The sequence below is a fragment of the Chrysemys picta genome, chromosome 8 (genome assembly GCF_011386835.1).
Source record: "Chrysemys picta bellii isolate R12L10 chromosome 8, ASM1138683v2, whole genome shotgun sequence".
In the NCBI taxonomy this organism is placed as follows: Eukaryota; Metazoa; Chordata; order Testudines; family Emydidae; genus Chrysemys; species Chrysemys picta.
The window spans coordinates 42,849,302-42,877,174 of record NC_088798.1 but is presented as its reverse complement, the minus strand read 5'-3'; the positions used below and the strand labels follow the sequence as shown (position 1 = coordinate 42,877,174).

Sequence of the window (27,873 nt, the reverse complement as noted above, 5' to 3'; positions counted from 1 at the left end):
CTGAAGGGGGGGCAAAGCCAAGAGGGAAGAAAGAACATGATAAAAGGGAGAAATGTTTGCCATGCTCTTCCTCTCTCTTCCACCTACATCTACAGACACATCAAGTGACTGAAGCCCTGATCTAAGGGGAGAGCCTCGCTGAAGAGCAGCCAGCGAGCCTGTGATGAGAAGCATCTAAGTTTGTAAGGACATTGAAAGTGTTAAGATCAGCTTAGAATGCGTTTTGCTTTTATTTCATTTGTTATGCTTTGACTTATAATCACGTAAAATCTATCTTTATTAATAAGTTAATAAATCTGTTTGTTCATTCTACCTGAAGCAATATGTTTGGTTTGAAGCATGGCAGAGACTCCCCTTGAGATAACAAGCCTGGTACATATCAATTTCTTTGTTAAATTGACAAACTCATATAAATTTGCAGCATCCAGTGGGCATAACTGGACACTGCAAGACAGAGGTTCCTAGGCTAGTGTCGTTCGGTTGCACAATCCAAGGAGCAGCTTACATGCCAGAGGCTGTACGTAAGGCTGGCTGGCTTCCAGAGTCAAGGATTGGAGTGACCTAGCAGATCACCGGTCCAGATAACACCAGAGGGGAACGTCACAGTGGGAAAGCCATTGTGGATTGATGCAATTAAAAATATAATTCATTCCTCTCTACACAGTGTTACAAACCTCTGTGATATATATATAGAATGGTCTGACGCACCATCCTCTTAAAATTCCACCTTACAGAGCTTAGTCAGTTTTGGCATGTTTACTTCTGACTCACTGAGAAACTCCCATACAATGCTGCTTTCTTTCCTCGCACAATTGAGCATCAGAGACTAAAAATGTAGGGTCTTCATGAAACAGGCAGAGATATTTAGCCTAGTCTTTATTTCTGCTATCCCAAATTTTAGCATTCTTCTATATTTTTCTCTTTGAAAAAGGAACTACAGAAAGAAAATGGATCTTTAGAACCCTTCCATTCTAGCAATTAAGCTATTACAATGTTAAATTTTCATCCAAAAAACAGCAACATAAAATTATTAGTTTTATTTTTAGGAAGGATAAATCTTGCTATCTTAATGTCACATACAGTAATTGATTGAAATTGTGAATTGTCAATTTAAAATGGTGGTGTAGTAAAATAAGATTTAAAAATTGTGTTGTGTTTTATGATACTGGCAAGCAACAGTGCATCAGTGTGAGAAGGGGGAAATAAGGAAGGAGTTCACTTGATTTAGCAACTGAAGCAAATGGAACAGAGAAGAATAATTAATTAAACTTTTAATCTTGAAGTGGGATTATGCCATGGTTTAAATATTTTTTTAAACATTTTCAGTAACTCTAATCTTAACTATAGTTTAAATTTGAATTTAATTGATGAAGTTAGTTTAATCTCTCTTTAAAAAGTCAATTGACTTTTTTTCTAAGAAATGTCTACAGGTAAAGTTAAGTGACTTAAAAGCAGGTAAACTTCTAGTGCCTAATTTCCTTCAGTGGAATGCGACTATGTGAAATTATTCAACTCTGCATTCTCCCATCACACATTTTTTTAAAAATTGAAAGATATTAGTTTACCATTGTGCAATGCTTTTCAACCAGAAGGATGCCAAAGCAGGTCATAAACTCATATAAGGAGTAGTTTCTTCACCCATAAAAGTATAGGGACCTCTAAGTCTGAATGTGGAAGAACAACACTACCATCACTACTGTAACCTCACAATCTGTAGCTTCCCTAATACATACATTTCCCACTCCACCCCCTCCTCAATTTGTACAAAATACAGTCTATTTGATCATATTACTCCCTTCCTCAGGTCCCTTCACTGGCCTCCTGTCTGCTGTCAAATCAAATTTAAGCTCCTGTTACCTTGTTCAAAGCTCAATATAACTCTTCCTTCCCTGCACCCTCCCTGGTCAAGCTTTCTGTTGGCCCCCATCCAGTTTGTTCCACCAATGTTCCCTGTCTGATGTGCCCACTTGTCAGCTTCTCACACAATTATCTCCATGATTTTCCATACAATCCTGCAACTCCATCCTTATACAGGGTATCATCTCTGACCTCGTCTACATGGTTCCTACCCTGTCCATATTAAGTCCTTCTAAAGACCCATTTCTGCCATACCCCCTACATTGAAATGGATTGACTCAGGCCCGCTCTTGCTCCCCTTCCTCTAACTTTGATCTATTTGTCAGTTTATTTTTTGTTTTTGGATTGAGTTCATCAGAGCAAAATCTGTTGTCCTCTTGTGTTTGGGAAGTGTTTAGCATAATGAACTCTACCATAATTAAGGATTTTTTTAAAAAGTATTACACACAGTTTTTTAGGGAAAGTTTGCCAAAGTGGCTTCTCTTAATATAATTAATTGGTGTGTGTGTGGGGGGGGGGGGAGAGGAATGGTTCCTATCCCTGGACACTCTTAATAGATGAACTTCTTGTCAGGTAACACTGACTTTGGGTAATATTTTCAGATGTGGTTTTTCTGGGTAACAGCTGACTGAAATTTTGTTTCTTGTGTGTCAGTCAGATATATGGACTAGATTTTGAAAAGTCAGTAGTGGTTTTGGGGAGCAAAAGTAGTCACTTGTGCCCAGCTTGACACCTTAAAGGAGCTTGTTTATTCAGAAAGTGCTGAACATGTGTCCTGTAACAATTAAGTTCTTGTAAGCACCATTTGGCCACCAGAAACCGTGTCAACCTGAATCACTTATCACTTTTGTAAATATTAACTGATAACTGACAAAATTTGTTGTTGTGTATCACCGAGGAGTATTGAATGATTTTTTTTTAAATGACACCAATTGTAACTAGCACTTGTGTCATTCACATCACTCCCTGTCCCATAAATCATGCTTGATTGGATGATCATCTTTTAAACAGTACTCAGCTGCAATTCCTGTGTGCAAGTTGACAAAATATCCAAACAATGCAGCAGTGGTTTCATACTGTTTTAAAAAGACTGATGCTCCCTTTTTTTTTAAACGTTTTTACTCCTTTTGTCTTTCTCCAAACTGCACCTTTGTGTTTTTGTTCCCTCTCCTCCTTGCTGCCAATAACACCTGGAATAACCTCTAACTTGTCCCAGTACAATAACCTGCCACACTCTTCTTCAAACCCTCATAAAAACTCTCACTTTAGTTTAGCTTTCCACTGTTAGTCTTTGTTCCAGTGCTTCTGCTCCTCCTATCTTTCTCTACCCTTATCTTAATTTAAGAAAAACTTGTGATGAAGTAGTAGTTTTTTGTAATAGTTTTGATTCTTATGCAGGTCTCAATTTCTCTCTCTACCTTTCATTGCTACCCAGTGGGTGCAAAGAGGATAAAACTGCTTTGAGGCAGAACAGGAGACACCAAAACAGAATGATTGTACGTTACCGAATTGTCTGGGGTGGAATGAATGGGTCCTTAAAGAACTGATTGAAAGGGATCCAAATCAACAGAGCATCTGAGAAGACAATGGGAGCCTCAACCACTGAACAATCCACACTTAGCCACCTGCTGGAGCTTCTTGCTGTTATGTGAACTCTGCAAGGCTCTGCCTGAAGATAAAGGACAGAGAGGAAGGGGTTAAGAGTAGGCTTTTGGGAGGGACTCAACAGCTCTCACCTGGGACTGAGAAAGCGGGAGAGAGCTGGAAATTGAATTCATAGCAGCTGGGCTAGCAAATGGTATTGGCATGGCCAGATAGACTAAGTCGCGGTTCTCAAACTTCCTTGCGTATGACCCCCTTCTAACAACAAAAATTACTACACCATCCAAGGAGAGAGGATCAAAGCCTGAGCCCACCCAAGCCTCACCATCCTGAGCTCTCCTGTCCAGGGTTGAAGCCCTTGGGCTTTGGCCCTGGGCCCCAGCAAATCTAAGCCAGTCCGGGTGACCCCATTAAAATGGGGTTGTGATCCACTTTCGGGTCCCGACCCACAGTTTGAGAACCGCTGCACTAAGTCTTAATCTTTATTTCTCTATGCTAAGCTAAGGTCTTCTGATGCTGTGTTCCAGTTGACTAATAAATCCTTGTCTATTTTGAAAAGACTGCCAGGTGGCACTACATATACTTGAATGAGCTGCATGGCTCCCTGAAGAGTGTACAAGTCTCTGACCATGAGTCTATCTCACTTGGACTTGCTGGGAAGAGCTCAGTGTGCAGCAGGAGTGCTAATGCCCACAGGCTCAGTTTCAGAGGCAGCGTGACCTACCCTGAAGGAAAAGTAGTACCTGTGAGGGGTCTGCCATACAGAAGGGGTCCCTCCAAGAGACTGTTTAAGAGTTGGGACATAGCACAGCTCCTGTGGATGCATGATCGATCTGAAATTACTAGGTTTATACAACATAGCAATACTAATCATGCCATCTTTTATTTATCATAACCCTGGTCCAACCTGTCCCTCACCCACTTTTTTTGACTATTTCTTCTGTTCAGCTAAATTTTGTAAATTAAAAGAGGGCATTTTGTCATTGTCCCCAGGAGCGGGATACAGTTTTAAGCAGTACTTAATTTGTAAAGAAAGAGGTGCCGGGGCTCAGCTCTGGCGAGCCCCAGCCCAAATTAAACTCTGATGTACCCCCTATCGCACATACTATATACACCCAACCCTGCCTATCCCCCATGCACCCCCCCCATCCCGGACACCCTGCATGCACCCCCGTCCCATACGTTCCAGCCCCACCTATCTTCCATGCACCCCGCAACCTACACCCCATCACAAACACCCATGCCAAACATACCCCCACACTCTGCACTGTTGGGCGGGGTGCTTTGGTTTCCAAATGAGGATGTGGGAGAGCAGCGCTACCCCCGCCAACCACCCTCATCCCCATTACTCTCTTAATGCCTGGAGCAGGGTGTTAATTTTCCAACCTGCCCGATCCATCGCTCCTGTACAAAGCGGCTGCGGGCCCCACCACCTGCACGCAGATCACTCTGCTCTTAGTCTGGATCAGGGCATGTGGTCGGCTGGAATCACCTTCGGGGGGAAAGCACCCCACCCTTTGTGCAAGGGGGTCCAGCTTTCACCTTCTCCCAGTGTGTGGGGGGGTGGGCAGGGTAGCCCTCCCTCCTGCCCTGGTGACTAGCTCTTCCTGCCCTGCACTGTGCCCCAGCTGCACAGTCACCTCTCCAGTCCCTGACACTGTACCTCTCTCCTGACTGCCAGCATGGGGGAGTCTCTATCTCTCTTGGGCCTCCCAGGGGCGCTGGTGGAAGGACTTGTTGCCCAGGGTGCAGGAGCTCAGCTTGCACCGGTTTAGCTGCAGGTACACCCACTGGGCATCGGGCAGGCTTAGCATGCTGCTGGCCTTGTGCAGGGGTGTGGGTCAGGCAGCAGTGCTGGAACCTGCGGGTGAAGCAGCTGGAACCCCAGCAGAGAAAGGGCACTCTGTGGATAGCATGAGCTGCCTGGGCTGGGACCAGTAACTGAAACGGCAAGCCCAGAAATGCTGGGGCTCAGCCCTGGCAAGTGCTGGAACAAATTAAGCGCTGCCCAGAGGTGCCAGGGCTATGATCTGCCAAGCCTAGAGATGCCGGGGCTAAGCCCCAGCACAAATTAAGCACTGAGTGTAAGATGTTTTAGGGCAGGGACTATGTCCTGTATACACGTGGCACTGTATAAATATGAAATATATCCTCACACAGGCGAAATAGATCTGTTTTTATGTAATCTTTTGGGCAACAAAATGGGTCAGGTTCAATATATTTAAGGTTCTTCTTAAAAAGTAACTAAACAAGCTGGAGCTCCCACCTGGAAACCTAGGAAAATGAAACATTCTCTGAGTGTCCTTAATAGGCAGAACTTCCTCCCCTGGAAGTGCTCTTAGACTGTAAAATATTACCTCACCTTGTCTCTCTAATAGCCTGCGACCAAATATATTGAACTGCTACAACACTGCAAAATAGAAGCAAGGAAATTTGGGGAATGGAAGCACAGTCATAAACTAAGGAAAACACAACAGAATGTATATGCAAATAAAGAATAAAATACTTCTCCCCTCCCACTAACTTTGGCAGTAGTCCATCTAATTCCCTTCCTACCTGCCAGGACAATGTCCCACAGGTAATGGTCCTTTGATCACACTACCTCACTCGTCCAACAAACTCACTCAGGGTTAGGGTCAGCAAGTAGCAGTAGTTCAAGTGTTCCTATGCTGAGCTGAGCTGTCTCTAGTCCCAAGGGAGCTGCTTGCATGGCCCTGCCTAGAAAGGAATACATCCAAGTATCTAAAGGGACAACAGAACTGAAATAGGTATCTTTTCATATACAAAACAAATGAAAGCTGATGCATATATGCTTATTCTACTTCTTCCACTGCATGTCACTTGTTAAATACATTAGTCTAGATTATATAGTATGCACTTACGTAGCACTTTATTTGTTCAACAGGGCTGGCTCTAGGTTTTTTGCCGCCCCAAGCAAAAAAATTTTTGGCTGCCCCCCACCCCAGCCCTGGGCTGTCTCCCCCGCCACCACCCAACCCCCCTGCCACCTCAGCCCTGGGCTCTCTTCCCCCCCACCCGCACCCCCTGCTGCCCCAGCCCTGGGACCCCCCCAACAGTGCTGACTCCATCCGCTCTCCCCTCACCTCTAGCCGGTCCGGCACTGGCAGGGTCAGGGTAAGCAGTGGGGCTCCCAGGCCGCGCCTCAGCCCAGGGTCTCTCCAGCCAGGGCTCCCGCCTCCAGGACCGGCCGGGACCCAGGAGGGCAGAGCCAGGGGACTGACCTGGCAGGGGGCTTAGGAGCCAGGGCAGGGTAGCCCCAGAGGGAGCGGAGCCCTGGAGAGTGGGACGTGGGCCCCACACGGCAGCGCCCTGCCCTCTATGGCCCCGCTGCTGCTGCTTCTGGCCACCCTGCCGCAGTCCCTGGACAGCTCGGGCTGCTTCGCCCTCCGGCGCTGGGGGGCGGCCATCCTGCGGCAGTGGTGTGATGTGGCATTTTTAGTAAGGCATGCAATGACTTTTTAGATGACAGAAAAAAAATACATTTTTTTGGCAAATGCTAGTCAAATATAATGAAAGCTGAGAATATACAAATAAGTGTGAGAGACTAAGCACCTCTGTACACAATATTGTAATAATTTTTGTACAAAATATGCTTTGTGAGGTATCATTTGAAAAATAATAACTCACTGATCATTAATATTCCGTTTCAATCCAGACCACTGAGGGGTAGCCTTGGTGCCTCACATTGCTTTGCTGTTTCAGCTCACAATCTGAAATGCACCTTCCCTTTGCAAATGTTCTCAGTTGTACACAGCACACCAGTTCAGAAAGCAACAAATGTCAAAATTATTCAGCTAAGATGCTTCCAGATATTCAAGAGGATCAACCAAAAATGTGTCTGGAACTCCTTGAATCTTTTTGGATTCAGCATCTGGACAAATTCAAGTTCATACCTTCAAAGCATACTAATAGCTGTTTGCTGACATTTTCGATAACCTCAAAGAAGAGTCACTTATGTTGATTGGCTTTCTCTTGATTTTTCCCCCCCAAGGTCCTGTAACCTAGCTCAGAACACCTCTTTCCAAAACGCATCAAAAATAGATTGTTTTCAGCAAATTTGCTCTATTGCGTCTCAAATCTGCTGAATTCAAAACCTAGTATTATACATCTTTGAAGAATGTCAAACAACACGTCTGTTACTTCAGATGTATTGCTGTAGAGGCAAAGGAGAAATAAAAACTGAAAATCATCAAGTATAATCAGAAAACCCTGAGCTGAGGAAAAAGCCTGAGTGTCGCCGTCTGTTGGATTTTGCACCACACTGGATTTTGCACACTGTGAAGAGTGCAATCAGAACTTCTCTGCTCTGTTTCACAGCTTGTACAAGCCTTGAATGAAAATTCCCCCTCGTGGCATGAAGAGAAGGCAGTCTGTTTAACTATGTTTTGAAGAAGTTCAGCCCACTTTGGAGATTGAGAGAAAAATGCAGATATTCCTTCTAAATTTTGAAGAAAATCTCTGATAGTTTGCTGCAGAACCGAGGACAAGATTTAAAACGTAAGCGTAGCAATGAACAAAAAGTGCACAGAGAACTTTTAATGAGCACGTTTCCGAAGCCCACTTACATCATCTGTCATTACTGCTGTACCATCATATGTCTCAGCTGCCAACTTGCCACTTAATTTAAACTTCAGGTACACTGTTTCAACATGCTGGTTAAGGATGACGTTGTTAGATTTTTACTAACCTCAGTAAAACTAGCAAAGTGTTCGGCAACATTACCATCCTTGATCATATAACGCAGTACAATTGAAAGCTGAGACTTTTGGCAATATCTGAGGTTTTGTCAAATAAAATAGCAACAAAGGGTGTTTCCTCAACTTCTTTGGCAATGCCATTAAGTTGGGCATTAGTTACTGCTTCAGTGAGGTCATTCTGAATTTTGCTAGCTGTTCCAGAAAAAAGAGTAGAGGTTTCCAAATGCTGCTTGAATAAAGGATCGAACTCTCTGACTAATCCTAAGGTTTCTATATAATTGCCCTGATTCAGAACATCATCTGATTTGTTATGCCTATGAAATACCAGCTCTTGTTCTCAGAGATGAGAGAAAACACAAATTAGTCTTTGCAAAATAACCAGATTCTGGCAAACTTTTTCATTGTGTTTTCACAGCAGTTCTCCATTGCTCACCTAACTGAAGATAAATAGGATCTTGCCCAAAACTTTGTAACTTCATACAGGCTGTTAGATGTTGTTGGCCAGTTTTCTGACATCGGCAGGAATTGTGTAGGTTATTTAGGTCATTGTATCCTGCTTTATTCCACATATTCTTTTCATTGACGAATAGTAGACAGAGCCAGCAATATAGCTTGCTTGTTTCCATACCCCCATAGATCCATTCACATTTGTATATCTCATTTCAACTCTTCTCCTGCTTCTCTGTAAGTACTCACTAATTACAGTTTTGGTTTTGGCCTTCAATTTCTTATTTCTGTTTTTTATTGCCTAGTCTGTTGCACTAAATGAATTAGTGAACAAATTTTGCACTAAACTTTCCATCCTCATGAAGAAGTTGTTCCGCTAGAGCTGTTCTATCAGACAGTTCAAATCTACACTTGCATGTCTTAGCTTCTTTTTCCAACACACAGCCAGTCAGGAAATCAACTGCCTGCAGATTCTTGTTGCATAGGCAACCTGATGCAACTTGGAGCATTGCACGCTTTTCCAGCAAAACAAGAAGATAGCCAATGTGAACAGATTGATTACATGTAGGACTTCTAAATTTTTGTAGGATACAACATTTTTTGTGAATTCTTGGCGTGCAATACATGAGTTGCATACATAGCTGGCACAACACTGCTGGGCTTTATACGATTACTCCCTGAGGAAAAGCCTAATAAGTAGAAGGGTTGCTGAAGGCTTTAATTTTCACTCTGGTCACCAAAAATTTAGTGTTTTTTTCAACCCCTGAAGTTGGATATGTAGTAAAATGAAGAAATCTGAAGAACCTCCAAAATAGAGTTAGGAAAAGTAACCAGGATCATCAGATGTTCACAGGCAAATGTCCTGAGAGGAAGCTTAGAGGAGTAAAGAACCATAGTAGTGACTCAGAGATAAGGTGTTGAACAAGCTATGTGCCCAGGAAGAGGCAGGTTGAGACAAATTGTTGCTTTGTACTCAATGAAGTTGATTTCATTTTTCTTTATTCTTTCAGGTTCATAGTTGTACAGTGTCTGAAATCCAAATACTGCAGTGGAATAATTTTGTTATAAAAATGACTATTTTCTTTGGACTACTTTTTTTCTTTCCAGTTTAAATCAAAACTCTCCTATGAGTAGAAAGAATGGGGTTTAGATTTTCCATATTGCTGTATTGTTTCTTTGGTGGTTTGGAGTAGCTTTAACCTGAGCCTTCAGCTTCATTCCTCATTACTGACTTCAGGATTGATTTCTCAAAACAAATGAAAACACTATATACATGCAGAAATGCCTATTAAAAAAAAGTTTTGAACTTGGCACAATTCAAATACTGCTATAATTGTTTGCTAATAGAGTGATCTAAATAGTTTTATTTTAGTATTGTATCATGAAAAAGTAGATCCTATGTTCTTTGTGTTTTAACTTGTTTGTTTAAAGGTGAAACACATTTGTTATTCTACCTCATTTTAGTTGCAGCATAATGTACCTGGCTTCCAATACATTTATCTCAGTATGTAGCTTCTTTCTAGCTTAGGGAGTAAATTAGGACAAAGAGGGTTAAGCAATACTAGGTTAGGCAGTGAGGACAAAGATTTGCTGGTCATCTTCTACTATATTTATTTGTTGTATTTGATTGTGGTTTAGTATTTTTTAATTGAACTCATTACGCAAAATATGTTTGTTTTTGAGATTATAGCACCGTTAATATTTTATTTCAAATGCATTTTTTCTAGAGTAGAAAGACGGTCACCAGGAGTTTTGTCTTATACTTGCTGCAATGAAAAATGATATCACAGTAGACTCTACCCAGGCATAGACTACTATGGTATCTGTCTGCTGAAGCATTTTTGCAACCTTTTGCTTATGTAGTAATTCATACTTTTCCAAGGCTGCTGTCTGCTGAATTTGCATAAGCAATTTAAACATGGAAATTCTTGTGCATAGAAAATTAAAGGATAGGTTGAGATACTATTTGAAAAATTAGCCTTTTAAATAGTTTTACTGATAATTACTATGCTGTAAATTTAATTGTATGCCATAGCTGGCATTTAAAGTAGTGCTGCCTTACACAGTCCAGATGAATGTATTTAGCTGCAGTGTTAAGTATAGATGTAAAATTTAAAGACCAGATTGGGATAAGAGGATAATGTTTGGTTTGATTTATTTTCCAGTTTGTGAGCTAATTACATTTGTTTTATACCAGGAAATAGAGAGAAGTGTGGTGTCATTTCTTGCAATAATTTCATAGTTGAAGGACATAATGGTTAAAGCAAATACCATTACATCTCTTCAGGTTTGGTATGTTGTATGTATGTGTGTCGCTCATTTAACTTGTAGATTAAAAGATTAGACATGTTTTCCTTTTAACTTTTTTTTTAATTTGTAAAAGCTCATAAATGGCACATTGGAACTGTGTATCAAATTGCACATGACATTCAGAATTAAAGTAGTCCCTTTTCAGACATAATGAATCATGTCACCATAATGATCAATACAAAAAGTGCAAGGAGGTGCTCTTATCTGGTATTTCAGGGTAGCAATAGAAAAGGAAGGGTCCCTGCTTGAAAGATGCAGAGATAAGCAAGTGCAATGTGTTCATAGATGTGCATGTTTCTGTGGTTTGTCTATAGCTGTGCTTGCATGGCCTCTTCTTCTCCCCACAGGTTTAGGAGATCTAATACTTCCTGTCTACTCCAGGCAGGGGCCCATCTAGCTTGACTTTACAACCTCACCTAAGACCTTAGTTCGTCCTGTGCCATTGACACATTGGGCAGTCCAGTTCCTCCACTGATTAAGATCGCTTGCTAGTTGTGGTGCTTCTTCCCAGGTGTTTCCAGCACATTCAATATCCTCTGTTATTGTCTTCTGCCAGTTCTTCCTTGGCCTTTCTTGTTTTCATTTTCTTCCTTGGGGTACCCAAGTCAATGCTTGCTTAGCATGCCTCCCATCTTCTATACAGTGTACATGCCCCAATCTCTTAGCCTTCTTGCTTCAATGATATTTTCTAACATATCCTGCTCTGTCAGCTCCCTTACTCTCACATTTGTTATTTTGTCTTTCCATGAACTGTGTAATATCTTCTTCAGCCATATGTAATGAGCAGCCTCCAATCTCTTTTTATTAGCCCCTATTCTTGGCCAAGTCTCTGCTCTGTACAGTAGCACATTCAGCACAATTGGATGGTATAATCTGACCTTTAATTTGGTGTGGAGACTTCCCAAAAGTGGGGGGGCCAGGGTCCCCTGAAGCCCTGCCTCCTAAGCCTCCTTCCCTTCCCCCAGGGGCCCTCCCCTTCCCCCAAGGCCCCGCCCCCAGCCAGAGGCTGGAGTGGGGCCAGGGAGCCTAAAAGCAGCCTCCTGCTTGTGTCCCCACCGCCCAAGCCCCCTGGCCAGGGCAGGTGGAGGGACCCAGACTCACCACAGCTACGCAGGCAGCTCTCCCTGACCCAGCTCTGGCTGGGGCCTTGGAGTTGCAGCCTGGCCATTTAAGAACCGCACGAGCAGTTGTGGGGAACTGTGGTGGACCCTCCACCCATCTGCGATGCAGAGGGCTGCCGAGAGCAGCACCCAGCCCATGTCCTCGCCCCCCAGGCTCCCTGCCCAGGGTAGGTGGAGGGTCCGCGGCTCCCCACAGCTGTCCATGTGGCTCTTACTATGTCTGGGTCACAGCTCCAAGCCCCCTCCTCTGGCTGGCCAGAGCTGGGTTGGGGAGAGCTGCACAAGGAGCTGTGGTGAGCCAGCACAGAGTCGCAGACCCTCCACCTGCCCTGGGCTAGGCATTGAGCCCAGGAGGTGCACCACAGGCAGGTGGAGGGTCTGTGAGGCTCCCACAAATGCCCTGGCTCCATGCTCACCTGGCCAGGTGCGGGGGCGGGGGGTGGACTCGGGGGAAGAGGAGGGGAAGGGAGCAGACCAGGCACATCCACTTTCAAAAAGTGGGAGGGATATGGCCCCCCTAGTTCCAGTGCCACTATGTGGAGACCTCTGTTTGACCAGATGTTGTTCATCCTTCCAGAAGTGGTATTTGCTTTTCCCAATTGTGTATGAGTATCTTAATAGCAGCCATCTTCAAAGTAATATCCCTTCCCAGATAGCAGAACTTTTCTTCCCATTCAATTTCTTTCCCATCCACATACACCTTTGTATCTGTTATCCATTTTTCTACTTTCATAATCTTGGTTTTATCTGCATTTACTTTCAGTCCAGTTTTTGCTGCTTACTGTTCTACCTCTGATGTAAAGGCAATCATTCTATTCCATGTCATATGTAGTAAAGCATTGATGAGGTCATGCAACTCATCTCCACTAACCCATTTTACACCATCCACTCTGTCTCTTGTTGCGCAATTCATCACCTAATCTATTGCTAATGCTTTGAGGATTGGTGATAACACACACCCTTGTGTAACTTCAGTCACAATATTGAATCATTCATCTAGGCCTATATCCGATCTTACTATATCTCATCTACTTCAACATAATAAAGAGTTTATAGGATGGATCAGCTTGTCTGGTATCCCATAGCTTCCAGCCAAATTCCACAGGGTCTGTTTGTGGACACTATAGAATATGCTCTTGAAGTTGTTAATGTTAGAAAGAGTTTTTGCCAACCAGTAGCTTTTTCAATGATCTGTCAAAGAGTGAATATCTGTTGATAGTATGATCCACCTGGAAAGAACCCAACTTCTTGTTCTCGTAATATTCCATACCCCTACCTTTTTCATTCTGTTCAGCATAATGGTAACCAATACTTTGTTCCGGAGTGATAGTAATACAATACCTCTCCAGTTGATGCACAGAGTAAGATCACCATTTTTTGACAAGGCCACAATGATGCCATCTTTTCAGCCTTGTAGCACTTGGTCTTTCACCCATATTTCATTATAGAATTTTGTTAGTTGCTCAATCAGAATTTCACTTTCCACCTTTAGTACCTTTTATCAGGGTGGATTTGATTTAAATCATGCTTTAAATCACTAGTCAGGAAGACTCGAGTTAATCATGGATTTCTACATAAAAGTGCATTCTTGTTTGGTTTTATAACCTTAATACATATTCTTCACAACTCAGAGTTAGATGTAGGTTTCATTTTTAGAAGATACACACTATACATTTTTAAAGTGATTTATTTTGAAAAATTTTCAGATTAGTTTTACAGCTGTATCAGAAAATGAATGATTGTTTGGTTATTTCATTTACCAAAGGCAATTGAAGCAGATATTTATGAAGTCATTGGGAGATGAACTATCTCAAATTCAACAGGTTAATCATTAATATTTGGAGAATTTTCTTGCCATGCTGTATTAGGAGGAGAACATCACCAGACAGACATTTAAATTGTTTTATTTAACTATTTCTCATCTGTATATATTATTTATTTATTTAAAAACATTTTTTACTGTTAACAAGCATGTTATCTGTGGAGAGACAAATCCACAGTTTGAGAACTGCAAAACTAAGCATCTCTGATGGTATCTTCTAGACTGAGCACTGAGTTCCAGTGGGTAGATAGAAAGATTAACCTAAATAATCTATACAGAAGCTCCTGGAACCCCATCAAATTGGGTCCCTAGTCCATGAACTATTGGAACTCATTAACAGAACTTTTCTTAAACATTACATGAATATATTGTCTCATACTATAGAATTAGAATTTATAATCCCTATTCCATGATGAGATATCTCTGAGCTATAATGTATCTTAAAACTAGCTTTAGATAAAATGATTTTTGAGGGAAAAAAACTATCAAAAATCCGATTTAAATAAAAAAAATATGATTTTTTTATTTTTTTTAAGTCATTTATTTTATCCACCCTGACTTTTATGAATTCTGTCAACCTTTCTCTTATTTGAGGCCTTTAATGGCTGCTTTAATTTAACTGAGTGTTATTGGTCTCTCTTCCCTTTCTTACTTAGCATTGGCATTTCTCTTGAACCAGTTCGTGATCATCGGCTCTGGTCAGTTGGATATGGAATGGAAATATTTTTTGCCATCATCTGGCATGTTGTTAATGAGTTTTCAACATTTGTCCATGAAAATCCCTGATCAGCATCACCTGTGATGGTCTTGTTCTCCCTGAGAGGTCTTTCACTATTCTGTAGAGCTGCTTGAAGTCTCTCTTCTGCAGCTGCTTCTGCCTCTGCAGCCTTCTCCTGAACTCAGATATTTCTGTCTTGCCCGTATCTCATCTTTACTTCTTTCTTTTTCTCTGTTCTTCCTGTGTCTTGCACTGTTCCTTTTTGGCCTTCAGAGCTTTTGATTAATCTGTTGATGCCTGTGTTCCAGATATAATCTGTGCATCTTTCTTCAACCCTCTTCAGAGGCCCACTGCTTCCTCTTCTGTCTTGACTACTGTTTTCCACCAGTTTAACCATCTATCTTCCTGACTTTCATCAGTCTGGTCCTGTAAAACAGTGATTCTCAATGAGGAGTCTGGGGCCCCCTGGGGGGGCTGTGAGCAGGTTTCAGGGGGTCTGCCTAGCATTGTCAGCATTAGACTTGCTAGGGCCCGGGGCAGAAAGCTGAAGCCCTGCCATACAGGACTGCAGTCTAGGGCCCTGAGCCCCAACACCTGGGGCTGAAGCTGAAGCCTGAGCAACTTAGCTTCCCAGTGCCTCCTGTGGCATGGGGGGGCCCAGGCAGTTTCCCTGCTTCCTACCCCTTAATGCCAGCCCTTGCTTTTATATGGAGAAAAACAGTTGTTGTGGCACAAGTGTGCCGTGGAGTTTTTATATCATGTGGTGTGGGGGCCTCAGAAAGAAAAAGGTTGAGAACCCCTGCTGTAAAACACTGGAATGGTTGCTAAGTGAAATGTGGAATCTGATCTATGTTTCTTTGTCCTTGAGCTTCTCTATTGCTATATAACACTCTTTTTGTCTGTCTTTGTGATATTTTTGAGTTGAAGTTGAACATGGCCACTAAAAGATAATGCTCTAAGCCAAGATTGCTCCTCTACCATCACTCGAAGATGCCCATCTCTTTGATATACACACATGGTCTCTCTAGTTGACCTAGTGATTTCTGTCTGGTGATTTCCATGTAAGCTTGCAAATCCTTTTGTGCTAGAAGAGACTGTCTCTCTGTAGTATAAACACCCTAAAGAATAGGATTCAAGAGCTGTTCGCCATTATCAATTCAGATGCCTTCCACTGTTGTGCCAATGATTTCTTCCCAGCCCAGTAGAGTTCTTGCCAATTTGTACATTGAAGTCACCTATCATCAACTTGATGTCATCGTTAGGTACATAATCCAATACTTGCTGCCCATGCTCATAGAATGTATCCTTTTCACTGTCATCAGCTGTATTTTGTTGCATATACTTGGATTATTATATATTTGATATATTATTTGCAGTCTCATGGTTGTTCCATCGCTCACTGGCTCCAAAGCCGGGACGGTCTTCGCTGGTTGTTATCCAGCCTGATTCCTACACCTCTTTTATATGTTCCTCCTTCTGAATATAAGAGTGTAGCATCATCAGACACCATCTTGCCACTCCCACCCATCTTATCTCACTAATGCCAAGTATGTTCAGTAGTTATTTTTTTTCATTTCTCATGTAATTTGTGCCGGCTTTCCCATTCTATACAAAGTACACACATTCCACATGCCTACTTTTGTTACACATTTGGTCATCAGGATTTGATGTCTCGAGATCTGAGCTTCCTTTCAGCTTTCATTGAGATGTTGGGTTTTGAGCTCCATCTGCACCAACCATGCTCGAGTTTTGGTTTAACCGAACTCTTCCTATTGCAGTAAAGTTTAACTTGAGTGGGTCACAAATGGTCCTCTTTTATCTGGACATGGGACTGACATTGTTGCTAAGAGTGGCAATCTTACCTTAGTAGGTCTTTATTCTAGTTTTTTATGTGTAGTTTCCTAGGTTTTTAAAAAAGTAAACTGAAAAAACCCAGAAATTCAGAAGAGTTTTTTTTACAGACACCTCTGATGTAGGAAGTACTTTCACAAGAGGTGAATGGTGAGGAGCACACAGTCTTGTACCTAAGTCGAAAGCTGTACCCCAGGGAAGAGGCCTATTCCATGACTGGAAAGGAAGTACAATCAAAAGAGACATATAGAAGCCCTTAGTTGCTATTTACTAGGTAACACTTTCTCTTTTGTTACGGATCACACCCCACTCCAGTGGCTAAATACAATGATGGAATCAAAGCCATGCATCGTGCAATGATGCGTGTCTCTCCAACCCTACAGTTTTAGAGTGCAACATTATGGAGGAAAGAAATACAGCAATGCAGACTTCTTTTAGCAGGAAGTGGGTGAGTCAGGCTTGGATGATGAAATCCTGAATTCCATCTTGAAAAGGAGGCTGTGTAGAGGTGTAGATCCCACCCCAATGAATAAAGAGGTCCTCTGGGCACAGGCAGCCTGAGTCTGGTGCACCTGTGTGGCTTATTGAGCCTGGAGATGGGTGGATACTTAAAAGGGAGGATCCCTGCTCAATGCAGGGCTGCACTTTTTGAAAGACCAGGTCTGCAACTCAGAGCTCCCCAGGCCCTGGAAGTAGAAGTTGCTGACTGGGGAAATGGCTTGAGAACTTTAGCCTCTTACAGATGAGAACTTTTAAATAGCAAAAGAGGGATGAATTTTACAGGAATAATAGTGTTCTTTTGCTCTTTCTGGATTATACAGAAATTATTACACCAGACGTAAGTTTTGACGTTCAGTATGTATTTCACATCCAAGTGCAAAGAAAATTAAACAGATGCATAGCAGGCCTGCAAAATTGTACTAGTAGCAGTGTGCCTTCCTGTTGCCAATAAAAGATGTAGGTACCGTACCTGGCATTCAGAATTTAACTAGATTTATTCTATTTTAAAACCTTATTTTTTTTAGAACTCCAGTTTGTTTGAACACATATTCAGAAGAAGGGAATGAGTTATACTGAGTGTTTAAAATGGGATTCAGCAGGTGGTATACCTGAACATAGTTAAATTCTTTGCCTCAATATGTTCAACTATATGACTTATTTTAAAAAAGGGTATGAATTTAGTGCATATGAAACTGCTGGAAGTAGAAGTTTTCTGTTTATTCACAAAACCAATACAGCATAGTCAGTAACAGTTTCCTCACACTGCCCTGCCAATGTACCTCAACCCTGACTTAGCTAGCAAAGTAATCTGCTTTCTGTGCCCATTCAGTCATTGGCCATTTGGCTTCGATTTTCAAGAAGGGAATTGTAGTGGCGGTTTTTATGAAGTGGATATCCATTCACTAGGAAATATACTGAGATGACCAATTCATTTTGCCTGGGCCACTAAACAGTTGTTGGACTATGACTTTGCCCCGGGGTCCTGAGCTGTTTGAACCAGTGACCAAGATATTGATAGAAAATGGGTATGAGTATTTTCCTGGTGTAGTAATTTGTGTTTCCCTGCATGCCCTACATCATTGTTCCTGTGCACTAGAAAAGAAGGATGTATATTTAAAAGGATCAGGAGTTGCTCCTCTAGGATAAGAGCTTAACTCTACCAATTCATCTCTGTGGTTTTGTAGACTGGTTTGATTAGAAATTGACCTGAAAAAGCTATTAATCTCTTCCTCTTTTCTAGGGAGTTGCACATTCTCACTCCTGAAACTACTTCCTCTTGAGTCTACCATATAATAATGAAACATTGCTGTAGAGGAGTAATTCAGTTCTAGCAGATTGAGATATAGTCCAAGTTACCTATTTTCCCCGTAAGAAATATGTAGAATGGGAGCTCCTCTATTCTGAAAGAGGAAACAAATACTTTTCACACTTTCTCTGGTAAACTTGGCTCTTGTTTAGTCTGCTTAGTTGTTTATTAAGTCCTCTTTGCCTATTCTTAGAGCCAACTATGTATATATTCATTCAAAATGTAATTCTAGAGAAAGCTATATATCAGAATTTTCAAGCAGTATATTTCTCAAAATAGTGCCTTGTCTACACTTAAGAGCATGAATAAAATAAAATGAAATCAATGTCCACATAAGAAGTAATGATTTGAGTAGCAAGCACTAAGAGAGAAATTCAGTCATGATGCAGTTCCATTGATTTCAGTAGTTACACCAATGATGAATATACCTAAACTCTGTAAAAAAAAGTGTGATGCCTTTTCTATATAATATCCATTTAAATGTTACTCAAAGATAAGAAGCTCATTTATTAAACTTGTGTTAAAAATGTGAAAATCTGATAATGTAGTCCTTGTAAGATGAAAGATAGAGTTGTAACAAAATGTGAGAAATAATGTAATCCCCCGGTCTTGTCCCTTTCAAATAATGTAGACTTAGTTACTGGATAATGTGTGACTAGATAATGTGTGAGAAAAGACAGTTGGACAGATCTCAGGACTTCATGCACTGAGATAATATTGCCAGATTCTGAACAGGTTCTTTGTATGATGAGGAAAAGAGTTAAACTACTGCAAGAAAGATGTGTTTCAACAAGGGAGATGGTATGCAGAGCTGGTCTTCACTTAATGGTATTAAGCAGTGATAGTAATTTTATGTTAGTTTTTGTAGCTAGCCACTTAGAGGATATTGTTGTCTGTTGTCAAATAAGCATAGCAAATGCTAAGTATTAAGGTGGAAAATATCTTATTGGAACTCATGCAGAAAAATAGGATTGTCTTATCAGTATTAATATCTGCCAGGTATATATTGTCATCCCAAACTCTGACCAGGGATGGGATATTGAGAAAAATCTGGTGAGAATTAACTTTTTCTATGATGCTGCATTACTTCCAATCAACCTTTTTGCAGAAGCAGAGGATGAAGTATCTTTGAGGCAATGGAAGGTATCAGTAGCCTATGACAGTAGCTTTCCCTATGGCATGGCAAGATATTTCTAGAAATTACTGCAGATAACTGGGTAAGGAAGCAATTGCTATGAGTAGCTATTTAAATTTGATGCAGCCAAGAGATAAGCCTAAAAATGAATTGAAAGCTGTTAAAGTACAGTATCTTATTCTGTTTGGAATAAATATTCAGCAGCTGATATAGAAAGTAAGAATTTGAACATTTGCAAAAGCTTGTGTTTCAAAAGACTCCTGTAATCCTAGGAGCATTGAGATAATACAGCATAACACATATAAACACCATATAATTACTTGCATTGGAAACTGTGTGACTTGGGAGAACACTGAAATTTTAGGGACCACGAGGGACCATTGTTGTTAAACACACTGTCTGGAGTGGTTCACGAGCATGAGTACCAACCTCAGGGTACTGCGAAGAAGCGGGGCACAAACCCCAAACTGGTTGTGAGTTCTATACTTAGATTTCACCAACCAAGTAACCAGTATAAACTCCTCAGGCACTATAGAACCTTAAAGTGGAGTCACAGACGTTCCCTTTAAGTATTCTGATCTATCTTGCCACACAGGCAAGCTTGACTCTGGAATAGGTGGTCATTTTACACCAAAGACCACAAAATATTCAGGTTACTCCCAATCCCAAAGGACCAGTCACTTACCCCAGGTCAGTTTGCACCTTAGATCTCACATCAAAGACATTGGCTTGTAGCCCATCCTATAGTAAACTAACCAAAGATTTATTAACTAGGAAAAAGAAATAAGAGTTATTTACAAGGTTAAAGCAGGTAAGAATACACACACAAATGAATTACAATCAGGCTTCAAAAGATAATAGCAGCTTCTATGGTAAGCAGACTCTGTATATCCTTTAGGGCTAACCCAAGCTAAATGGTTGGGGATTCCTTGCTTATGCTTAGAAATCCTCACCCCTCCACCTCCAGAGTTCAAGCGGCAAAGGAACAATAAGTTCTCCTTAACAGGCATTTAAATTCCCTTCCCCCAGCGTTCAAGCTGTGATGGGACAAGGGCTTGGGTACAAACCCTCTTCAGGGCTACGGGGGAAGCAATCCACCAAGTCTTTGCTCTACAATGGCCTATTCGGATTCAGTAGCCCTTCCTGATGGGCAGGAGATAACACCCCTTGTGGTGAACTTTTGTAATGCTTTTCCCCAGCTGTGGAAGATTTACAGTCTTAGCAAACATTTAAACATTACTTTATAACATGGGATACAGATATTATAAGTAGGATTAATACATGCAGCATCCTATAAGCAGACCCACCACCGCAGTGCCTCCTGCTGGTCGTGCTGAGAATTAGCTCTCTTGGACCACCAGGGTGCCTTTTACTGGCCAACTGCAGTCTCTAGTCCGCTACTCTGGGTCCCAGCCCAGGGATCCTATAACTGGCAGGCACTTATTGCCCCTCCTATTCCTGCTGCCTCCTTTCCCTGGGCCACTTCCCCCATAGCCCTAGCACCTTCCTTGCCCTTGCTTCAGGGCTTTAGTCTGGCCATGGTCAGCCAAGAGCTCCCCTATTGCTCCACTACCCTGCCCAGCACTGCAGTATCTCCAGTCCTCTTCAGCAGACAGTTCTTCCCCTTTGCCCTCCAAAAAAAAAAAAAAAAAACCCGCCCCTTGCTCTGCTGAGCAGCCCTTTATATACGGGCTGCTCCAGCAAGCCTTCTCCTGATTGGGTCTCCCAATAAACCCTTTCCTGATTGACTGGGTTCTGCGCAGCCTCTCCAAGGCTGTCTTAACCCTTCTCCTGCCTGTGTGCAGTGGGCAGCCACCCCACCAAACATTCTTATATCACTAATACCTGTTTTAACTATTCTAACCCCCAGATAAGCCAGACTGGTTTCTAGCTCTGCATTTGTCCATGTGCAGTGAGGCAGGGGCCTTGGCGTGACCTGACACCTGGTCTGCTAGCATCACAGTGATCATCTAATCTGACTTCCTGTATAACACAGGCCATAGAACTTTCCCAAAATTATTCCTAAAGCATATGTTAGAAAAACATCCATTTGTGATTTAAAAATTGCCAGTGTTGGAGAATGGTAAATTGTTCCAATGGTTAATTACTTTCACTGTTAAAAATATATGCCTTATTTCTGGTCCGAATTTGTCTAGCTTCAACTTCCAGTGGTTGGAGTGTGTTATACCTTTCTCTGCTAGATTGAAGAATCCATTATCAAATATTTATTCCTCCACATGTAGTTACTTACAGACTGTAATAAAGTCACCCCTTAACCTGCAGTTTATTAAGCTAAATAGATTGAGCTCCCTGAGTCTATCATTATAAGGCACGTTTTCTAATCCTTTAGTCATTGTGTGGCTCTTCTCTGAACCCTTTCCAATTTAACAAAATCTTTCTTGAATTGTGGACATTGGAATTGGACACAGTATTCCAGCAGCAGTCACGACTGCTAAATACAGAGATAAAATCACCTTCCTACACCTACTTGAGATTCCCCTGTTTATGCATCCACGTATCATCTTAGTCTTTTTGACCACAGTGTAAAATTGGGATCTCCTGTTCAGCTGACTACCCACTGTGACCCCCAAATCTTTTTTTAGTCACTGCTTGCCAGGATAGAGTCCTTCATCCTGTAAGTGTGGCCTACATTCTTTGTTCTTAGGTGCATACATTTACATTTAATCATATTAAAACAACTATTGTTTGCTTGCACCCAGCTTACCAAGCCATCCAGATTGTTCTGTATCATTGACCTGTCCGCTTCATTTTTACTACTTCCATAATTTTTGTGTCCTTTACCATACTTATCAGTGATTATTTTGTTTTTTTCATGGGGCAAACTTTATCAATGGTGATTTTATGGTTTTTTTCCATACAATATCTCTCATAGGAATAACATGCATCTTAAGGGGCTGGAAGATTTCGTTTTTATTTTTTAAGGTTTTCATCTTGAAAATACATGTCCTAGGTAGGTAGATTGGCAATTATATCACCTACTGAAGAGAGAAGAAAAAATAGATTCTTCAGATTCATTCTGATGCCAAAAAAGTATCTGTTTAGAAACAGACTTTAGATACTCTTCCTATTGACAGTGTGTGATCTCTGGCATCTGCTTCACCTTGTTGGCCAATTAATTAAGGAACCTTCTCCACTTCTTAAGATCTCCTTCAATTCTGTTTTGCTTACGTGGAAAATAGAAAGGCCTTCTAGTTGTTTAAAATATCATTTAAAAGAAACAACATGTGGGCCCAAACTAATTATCCCCTTCATTTTCAACAAAGAAAGGCTTCTGGGAAAAAATGTGCTTACTGAAGATGGTATTACATGAATTAATCACTTCAGAATTTAATGCCTTTATTAAAATAATTTAAAAAAAACCTAGAATTTGGTGTTAAACTTTTTTGGAAGTTATCAGTTTTGTGAAAAAATTATTTATCAGAATAAGATTCCATCAGTGACAGAAGGATAAATTGTATGCATTTCAGCATAATAAAAAAAAAGGGGGGGGAAGACTCTTGTGAACATAAATCTACGTAATAATTTTGTTTAAAAATAAACAAGCAAAAATCCCTTGATTATTTTTGATTGCTTAATTAGTTTGCCCTCATCCACTGCATAAATTGAACTCTACATCACAGGAAAGCAGAGTATTGAGACCAGCTAAATTTTGTTTTCTTGGAAACTGTTTATCAAGTCTATAATCATGGAAAAGATCTTAATATATTTTTCTTATATGTCTATTGGCTCTTACACCTGCTGCAGTCTGGCATTGGAATTTGTGAATACTGTTAAGATACTCTTTTAGATAGCATTCCAGATTTTCATAAATGTTGTTGACAGGTTTGAGCAATCTCTAGTAATGTAAATGTTCCTGTGATGAGGTGAACAGACTTCAAATAGGAATTTGCAGAGATGGGGTTAACACTTTGTCCCATATAAGCAGAGACGCTGCGTGTTTGCAAATGAAACTGAGCCCCTGGGTGCCTGTACTCTTATTAAAATGGGTTAGTGGCACAGCAGGATCTCCATGGAGGAATCTAAGTCCCTCTTCCATCAGCGCAGACTATACACTACTAGAGCATGAAGGGAGTTTATTTTTCGAGGGGAAGGAGGAGGAATGGGGGAGGTGCACATGAAGTCTAGAGGCTCACAAACTGTTATGTCTTGCTCTTTGAGGATTATTATAGCTGAGGAAAGCCTATTTTATTTATGTTTGACATTTGGTCTCGCTGAGAAAAGCTTTTTACTTAGGAGGTTTGGACTAATGGGCCAGAAAGGGGGAAGACATTTTAATATATTTATAAAACAGACCAACTCCACCCCCACTACTTGAATTGTATCCCAGTCTTAGAGTGTTTCCTTTTGTCTAATATCCTCTGTTCTGGCTGGCCTGTCACAGTCCTTTATTTCCTAGATGGAAATGAATAGGGCAGCTGTCTGATTTAGTAATTCTCTTAGTCAGCAGCTTATCACTTCCAAGGTTTTTATTACTGTAATGACAAAAGGGAAACAAGCTTATTGTGATTGGTATAATTTTGTGTGTCCATTTTCATTTCTCTCATGCTACTGATACATTTCCTTTAAGTAGGAGGCTGGGAAATATTTCCTGACAAGAACATTATAAGAGGAAACTGTCTTTGAGGAGATTCAGTCTCCCTGTCGTCCCTTCCTAGTGCTATATGATGCTGTGTGGTTCTGCCCCTCCAAAAATATAGAAAACCAAATAATCATAATGGCTTACATGACTGCCATTGCATTGATGAATGGATTTTTTTTTTCATTTTTCTGTGCATGGTGTTAAAAAGAGCAAATAAGGAAATAGTAAGGAGTCGATTCATTTGAAAATTTGGAGGAAAACTACTTCAAGGTAGTTTCCCTCCTTTTTAAAGACAGTACCTCGGAATAATTAGAAAAGATATACTCTGAATTCCTTTAGCTAATATTTTCCTAGAGCAACAAAGAAAGCTAAACCTAAAAAGAGATTCTGGTCTTCCTGTCCTAAGAGTAGTAGTTCCTGAATCAACAGTTAAACAAAAATGAATATAACTCTTCATATAACCTTGAACAGCAGCTTTTTGAAATTTTTACCTAGGTAGTATATAAAGGAATGATGTCCTTCATAGTTATCAGATGCTCAAATTTTTGAGGCCAGTAACTCTAAAACTAAAGCTCTCTATCAATTAAAAGACATAAATGCTCACTGAGCCCAAATTAATAACTCTAATCTGAAGTTATTCCAGGGGGTTTGGACATGTTCCTCCAAAAAAATAAGATGACTTTTGCAAAAATAAAATCCACTTATGTTTCAAATTCTCATTTTTAAACTGCCTTGCCTGATTAACCTGAACCTTCTCTCCAATATTCTCCTTTGGCAAGAGGAGAAAATTTTCAATTAGAGGCATGTTTCCTGAGGAAGTTGGGTGGAATACAGTTGTTAAAATCTTTCCATGGAAAGCTTGTTACAGAGCTGTGGAGACACTGCCAGCTCACCATAATGTTAGTAAATTAAACATGTTTAAAATGATGTGTATATATAATAGAAAAAGTAAAGAAAGCAAATTCTTTTTTCCCAAGTACATCAGCTTTTCATTCCAATTTTGTGACTTATAATTGCTCTGGAACTGCATATATGTATTTTGTTCTACACATTCATTGTGCCCTATGGAGCATTGGTTATACTGTTTCAAATCTTCAAAAGCAAGTTTACAATAAAATTTTGAGTTCTACAAAATATTTATAAATTCCCTTTGATCCCAAAATGAGTGTCTGTGAAAAATATGTGGAACACAGCAGCTGCTTAACAGCGCACGGCAACAGAACACAATTACTTAAGAGAGGGAGTGGAAAAGTACTATATCCAATTAAAATTGCAGGGGGAATTTAGTCTAGCAGAAAATAATTACCCAAATTGGAATTTAGGGCCTGATCCTATTACCACTAAAGTTAATAGCAAAACTCCAGAGGCGCTGAGACAGGTCATCAGATTTTGATATCCCCACTTTTCAATAGGATTAGATGATCTTTGGCCACAGGTTGGTAGAATCTCAGTTTTATATGACAACTGAATTATAGTGGAACAAATTCTGTTGTATTTACTCCTATCTTCATTGGACGCACTCTCTGGAATTGCACTGTAGCAGAGAGCAGGACTTTGCCAGCAGCACAGTGCACCTTTACACCATGCTGGGATCCGGACACTATCAGAGGAATATTAGCAGCATACTAGATTTTTCTTGTAAGTTTCATATTTAAGCACTGACCTTAACTGGATACATTTTACTTGGAGAGCTGATGAGATCACAGCCTAAAGTTTTGGAGCTGCAGGAATATAGATTTCCTGTTTTTCAAAAGTAGACTTCTCTGTTAGGGAGTCTACTGTTTTATCTTTTAACAGTACGCTTTTTCTGTGAGTTTAGAATTAAATAAATTCTGAAATGATCAAAAACTTGATTAGTATTGAGCAGCATTTTAAAACCTGGCATGGTGTGAAAACAATTCAATCAGTTATTTGTGGAAAGGTGAATCTTCTTCTTAAGTACCTTGTGTTATTAGCTATTTTAAGCTTAATATGGCTGAGATAAAATCATATGATGTGAATGGTAATAAAAGTGAAGGCTCAATACATGTAGTCCTCTATGGTAGGGAATGACAGCTATGCTGTCTGATGTTATAAACACATCATAGAATTATTTAGTTTCCACGGAGATGGGCTTTGGAGGTGAGAAGGAAACCTGCCAACATTGAAATAATGGCTTTAAGAGCACTCAGCAATATTTGCTGAAAATGTTAGTGACTGGTCTTTGATATGCTGTTGGAATATTAAAAGTCAGAGTTAGGAGTTTAAATATAAGCAATCCAACCATATTAATTAAACAAAGGAGTTTTTTGTCATATTCTACTGTTGTATCCAGTTGTCCCCCACAGCAAGTGGTTTAATTTATTTTGACAATGGTACTACTTAGAGGTGATTTCTTTTCCCATCCTCCAACCTATGTATCCAATATTTCTAGTCTTGATTACAGAGCCAACAAACTATATATCAATGTCTAGAGAGAGAAATTAGCTTGTAACTGTTGTCTGTAGTTACTGCTAAACAACATTCATTCCAGTTTAGTTTGGGACATAGAAAGAGTTGTTCCAAGAATCAGAACTGTGCCAGATCAGTATTTCTCCTCTCCTTGTGGAAACTCCTGCCACTAAAATTTATCCCTATAGAAAACAATATGAAGTTCAAAAACTTACTGCATTCTGAGACTCCTACTTGTTTGTTGAAACAAAAAGATCTATCCACCCAGCCTGAATTTTAGTATCTTACTCATTGGGCCACTTTAGTGAGCATATGTGACTCAAAAACCCCTCACTGCCAAGATTATCCTGATCTTGGTATGTACATTGTGGTTCATCAAATAATGTCATGTGAGGTCTTAAATGAAAGCCAGGGTCACACTGGTGAAATGAACGTAGAGATGCTTTGTAAGGAGTTATGTATGTATACTGAAAATGTGTTTTAAAGTTTGTTTCAAGGCAGAGTTGACAAACAGGATTTCTGTCAGACAAAAGGTGTTTATTCACCTTTCTTTCTGTCAGCATGTAAATTAAGCATTGTAAGCTAACACAGTGGATGTGAAATCAACAAGGCAGTCGCAAACAGGAAAATAAACAGCGGAGGTTATCTTGACTCAGTACAGCCAATGAACTTTGGGGATATAAGTAGAAGGCAAAAACACTCCTTTATCCTGCGCTTAGAAAGTAAATGGATAGCGCATTTACATTCTTGAAAACAGGATCTCTGCCTACCTTGCAAAAGATTATGGGTAATATAAGACTTTTTTTTTTTCAGGAGGTTAGCCTGTTAAGTTTAGTCTCTGGAAAGCATGTTAGGATTTTGTTTTATATATAGCCTTTTTCTTTCCATTATCCTTACTCACTATCTCTTGAATCTTTGATGATAAACATATTGTTGTTTTCACTATAAATATATCTCAGTGCTGTGGTGTTAAGTGAGGTGCTGATCCTGAGTTGAATCATACAAGCTGGTGTGTACACTCTTCCCTTGGGGACAGCAGACATTTCTGTGAGTGTTCAGTGGATAGGGGTCTGGATGCTGCAGGGGGACACTTCAAAGGGACTTGCACATTATTAACATGCAAGGCAAAGTAAGCTGGCATACTCCAGAGAAGGATTTTTGGGTGGCTAACAGGTTGGTTGTGTCATGGAGCTGACACACAGTTAAACACAAGCAAGTATCCCTCAGACTGGAGGCAGTGGGGTAACAAGGTGACTCTCAGTTCTTGGCACCCCAAGAACAGCACAGCATATTAGCATACTTTTTTATTATTAAGGATAATTTTGCTTGTTACATTTAAACAGCCCTATTTATGGTTACTGTTTAAAAGTGACTTGCAAAGCTTTCTAGCTTAAAAAAAAATTTAAATAGCATTCATATTCACATGTTTTTAAATTGTCCTAATTTTAGAAATAA

At 40.5% G+C, this 27,873-nt stretch overlaps 1 protein-coding gene across 17 annotated transcripts in view; it reads left to right on the top strand.

The window, feature by feature from the left end:
* CAMSAP2 (calmodulin regulated spectrin associated protein family member 2) overlaps positions 1-27,873 on the top strand; it is a 163,595-nt gene that overhangs the window by 39,887 nt on the left and 95,835 nt on the right. The window contains exon 3 of one of the 17 annotated variants that reach the window (XM_065554327.1): positions 10,822-10,916. The exons of the other annotated variants lie outside the window; for them this stretch is intronic. The gene's annotated coding sequence lies outside the window, so the exon portion shown is untranslated. The remainder of the gene's footprint in view (positions 1-10,821; positions 10,917-27,873) is intronic. 17 annotated transcript variants of the gene reach the window in all.